The 5,257-nt window shown below is 40.6% G+C and overlaps 1 pseudogene; it reads right to left on the reverse strand.

The window, feature by feature from the left end:
- Positions 1–2,727: 2,727 nt before the first annotated feature.
- LOC121399754 lies at positions 2,728–3,701 on the reverse strand (annotated as a pseudogene).
- Positions 3,702–5,257: the final 1,556 nt, after the last annotated feature.

Raw genomic sequence — 5,257 nt, forward strand, 5'->3', positions numbered from 1 at the left:
GCAAATTTGCCCAGTGTTGATAAATGAGCCCCAATGTATCAGTCCCAGACAGTTCAGGAAGTCCATATTAACTCCATACTGATCAGCATAATGTACCTGAGAGTCCTGCATATAGTACACTGTGTAGTATAATTGCCCCAGATATTGTGGACTTTTGAACCACATATATGGACTGAGAATAATGGACACTTTATACCCCTAGGAATGATGTATGAAACTTACATATTGGATGCAGGCTATGGTGGACACTATATGTATTTTTATTATTGATGGAACAACAGTAATACTTGTATTATGTGTATCGTGATGACAATTATTTCAATTGATGTTCCCACCTGACGCTCCTCCCAGCACACTCCCCCTCCCCTTTCCCCGCCCTCACTTATCACTATTTAATACTGGGTTGTGTATATGGTCACAGGCTTGATAAAGGGCCCTGTGCGGCCCGAAACGTTGCCTTTTTCTACTGTAATGAGCCAATAAAACACTTGAAACGCAACAGAAACCTGTTTGTCAGTGTGCTATGGTCGTATGGACTGAATTGTGTAGAATAATAGTCACAGAGATGGGTTCTGTGGACTTTATCAGATCCAGGCAATACCACATGCAGTACATGAGACTCTGCAAACCCATCCTCTTCTCAAAATCTTCTCACCCTCCAAAATAAACTCACCGCCATCACTAGCCGAGTCTGTCCTCGTATACCCAACTGGCCAACTAAAACCCTAGCTGGGAGCCCAACTTGTACCGTCATGACTTGAGTAAAAACAACTTTTTGCTTTTTCTCACTTAAATTAATCACAGCTTAAATAAAACGGCACAAATCATATTATATTTTCTATAGTTGATGATATTTACAATCCTGTTTGAAAATGATGACCCCCTTATAGTCCCTTCTTGTAATGTCCAGAGAGTCCAGTTCATCCCACTTGCTCTCTTGGTTCCTTATCGTATGTTCTCATCCACTGGACAGGAGAAGTTTCATAGTTAGATGTGTTTGTCTTTGAGCATGAAATTTGGCATATTTAGAGCAACTTAATAAAAGAATTCATGTACTTTCCATGACTTTACTAAGCACATTCTAATCTCTTTCATTCTGTAGCCATAGATGAATGGGTGACCACTGACTGGAAACAGATAGTATATTTCCCTGAAAAGCTTTTGGACATTGATGGAAATGGGTATCCTGTATAAAATAGAGGATGATAAGCCACAACTGTAGTTAAACACAATCACTATCAGTTTTGTGTAGGGCTTTGCCTCTAGCAATCTTCATTGTTGAGTGGAAGATGTAGAGGTATGAAACCAGGAGAAGGATGATGTACGTGTATCTAACCAGGATCCTCAGGATGTCTCCACAGACAAGTTTCAAGAGCAACATGTTCTAACAAGCAAAATTCCAGATGATGTTGGATCTACAGAAATGGACTTGCGAAGCCACAATGATAATTAGGGAGATGAAAAGGATGCTCTAAACTAAACCAATGAGGAAAAGTTGACTTACTAAATGGTTCTTCATTATAATGTGATACCTCAAGGACCTGCAGCTGGCCATTTACCTGTCTAAGGTCATGATAAAAATTAAAATTCTTTATTTATTTAGAACTTCAGAATGGTGGATATTGTACTTGTAGGGACCCCTAGTTCAATAACTCATGGTCAATGTAATATATGCCACTGGGAAGGATCTTTTCCCAGTTTTCCCTGGGATGATATGTCAAGTTCATGTCCGTAGTTAATTTAGTGGGTGGGAGCACATGGCTCTTCCTCTTTGGACTCCACCTGTTCTACAGGGTGAATAATGCTGAAGAGGCTGGAGCATCAGGCCCCATTAATGAAGAGTGCCCTAAGTGAACAAAGTCCTTAGTGAAAGTCAGGGAGCAGAGACAGGAAAGCACGGTAATACTCTGAGAGGTATTTCGCCAGCAACAGCAGCTATGACTCCAGCTGAGATTGACAGTATTGAGGTAACTCTCCCAATACTGTGCCTGAAAGTGGACAGATGGACAGGGCATCAGGTTAATATCTACTTCCTAAGATGTCCACTAAAGGGGATCCAGACTACTTGCAAGTATTTCATTGAAATGATCCTTAGCCAATCATAGGCTCATCTTCTATGTAGTACCACTGCAGGCTCTCAATTTACCTTTAAAAAATTTTTTTTGCCAAAAAAAAGGGGTTTTAGAGCCAGAAAACATACTTAATGTCTTCAGCAATGATCATATGATACCAAATTTAAGAGAGAGGAGCAACGGAGGAGCCCCTTGCATTATTTGTGTTTGTAGTAAGAGGAACGGGTGATATTTTCCCAATACAGGAGGATGGTTTGTATTTTTGCAGCTTGAAATAAAAAAAAAAACTATAATTTAAAGTACAGCTCCTAAAACTGAAATTGACTTTCTCATGTCAATACAGACAATAGTACCTAAATATGCCTCTCTCCGTCTTATAGTGAGGGCCACATTTAGCCAATATCCAGAGTGAAGAACACTTCACTCTTCCAATATTTAATATATAAGTTAATTGGCCCATCATCATTTTGCTTTCAATTAGGTTCTTCTGTCCAATCAGTAAACACTTGGAGAAAAGTGTTGTACCATGCTTTTCACAGATCAAAACCAGAAAATATAGAATACGGTGATTCCATTTATTGTCTAACAGTAGATTATAGAACACAAGCTTCAGGACTAAGTAGGTCCCTATGTCAGGGCTTGGGTGGGAATGGCTTCATCTCCATGATGAGAACAAGTTGTCCTTTTTTCTCCAATATTTAACCAGACTCTTTCTGATTTTTGAAACTCTTAATCCATAAATAAAGGGGTTTATGGCAGCTGGTATAATTACATATAGTGCAGTGAACAGATGATTAACATCTATTGAAACAGCTGTTTCCATTTTCCACACACTGGAAGATGCCAGAGCACACATATAGACCACCATTGCCACCAGAAAAGTGTGTCCCACAGGTGTTAAGAGCTTTGTTTCGGGATTTTCCCAGTCACAGTTTTCATGGCTGTGTAGAGTATGGTTGTGTAGGAAATCAAGAGTAGAATACCATCAAACACAGAGACAAGAATGCGTAGAGCCAACCCAGCTTTCTCTACTTTGGTGGTGTCTCCACATGCAAGACTGAGAAGCGCCATATTTTCACATGCAAAGTGGAGAATGATGTTTGACTTGCAGAACTGGATCATAGAGGCAAATATTACAAATGGGCAAACAAGGATGAAGCCCCGAGTTATTACAATGACTGTCAGTGAGACCAGGAAGCTCTTTGTCATGATGTTATGATAATGAAGTGGCCTACAGATTGCTACGTATCTGTCCAAGGACATTAATACCATAACACTTGACTCACATACTGACATGAAGTAAATAAAAAACATCTGCAGAAGACAGCCGATCAGGGAAACTTGGTTGAGATGAAACAACAAGTCTAGGAGGAATTTGGGCAATATGGCAGTAGTAAAACTCATGTTAATGGCAAACAGCACTGAGATGAGCAAATACATGGGGGAATGGAGAGACTTCTCAGCAGAAATCAGGCAGATGATGAGAGAATTCCCACTCAGGATAACTAAGTACACAAGAAAGAATGGGATTGCCAGGAGGGGCCTCCATCGAGATATCCCAGGGAAACCCAAGAGAGTAAAGTCAGTGTAGGAGAGAATCAATGACTGGTTGGAGATCCCTGGTTCCATATATGGGTGTAAACTGTAGGCTTAGTCAGGTCAGTGTCCATACAGGATCTGCAGGGAAAGGAAATAACATGAGATTTTTTTTTATTTCCAAGGAATCTGTGTTTATTAGAGAAAAAACAAAACAAAATGCAGTGCCTCATAATAAGATATTTGTGAGCTCAAATGATAGAAGTTAAAATAAACTGTAGTTCTTTATATCATTTTATTTATGAGAACATCAACACTAATTGGGCCAATGTTGTCAGTGGAGTACCGCAGGGCTAAACTAGCTGTTGCTGAACTTGCTGTTTAACTAGAGGTGTTCATTGAAAGTACTGTTTCTACTAAATAGTGCCCTGCATAACTATAAGTTCTATGAAGGATGTTGCCACTTTGCAGAAAGATTTGCCTAAATGGAGAACTTGCCAACAATTGGCTAATGAGGTTCAGTGTTTATAAATGCAATGTTATGCACAGGGTCAAAATATTATAAAGGTGAGTTATACACTAAATTAGCTGTGGCCTACTTAATTGAGGAAGCATGAGGATTATTAGTGCACAAGAAAACTGTGGCAACTCTAGTCAGTTCATCAGTCAGTTGCCTATAAAGCAGATAAATTCTGTTTTTGCATAAAAAAGGGCATTAACTCAAGGATTGAAAACATAATTCTGCCTCTTTATACGGTCCCTGGTGGAGCCTCATCTGGAGTAAATGGGGGCAGTTTTGGACTCCAAGTCCTTAGAGGGATATAAATTGAGCTGGAGAGAGTGCAGAGACTAAGTGCAAACTAAACTGGTTAGAGGGAGGAATAACAAAATGATGAGGAAGTTTTTCAGTAAATCAGATTTAATATAGATCAAAAACTCCTTCAAAGGGAAACCAAAGGTTTCCCTAAAGACTTAAAGTAGAAAAGAATTTATTGTTGAAATTCAGTTTAGGATTCAGCTGAGATTCAGCTTTTCAGCAGAATTCAGCTGAATCCAAGTCAAACCTTTCAGAAGAGCTGTGGTCGGCCCAGGCAAGCAGAGATTAGTGGAACACTCTTATGATGGGCTTGAGCCAAAACAGCCTAAGAAGAGCCAAAACCTGAATCAATCTCACATTATATTTCATTCATTCAGATGAAACTCAGAGAAACCTGTAGGACAATCAAGTCAGATTGCTGTTTCCCAATGCTGTGTCATAGTAGAGTAGTGATCCCTGCAGCTTGAGTTATTCCAGGGCCCAATAATGACTACAGGTCCAGCTGACATTTCAGTTCAGTTGCAGCTTATCACCACCTAAACTAGTGATGGGGCGAATTTTATCCGCCAGGCCGGAATTCGCGGCGAATTTCGCTGCGATTCGCGCCGCAGCGAATAAATTCGCGAAACGCCCGCCGAAAATTCGCGGTTAAAAAATTCGCCGGGCGTCAAAAAATTTTTCCCGATAAACGGACGCTGGCCGCAAAAACAGGCGCCGCCGCCAAACGGGCCCCGGCGTCGGAAAAAAAAACGTGCGCCGGCGTCAAAAACGGGCGCTGCGTCAAAAACGAGGACCCAGCGCCGGTTTCGCGAAATTTTTCGCCGTTTCGGGC

Source organism: Xenopus laevis, chromosome 2L (genome assembly GCF_017654675.1).
Source record: "Xenopus laevis strain J_2021 chromosome 2L, Xenopus_laevis_v10.1, whole genome shotgun sequence".
Lineage (NCBI taxonomy): Eukaryota > Metazoa > Chordata > Amphibia > Anura > Pipidae > Xenopus > Xenopus laevis.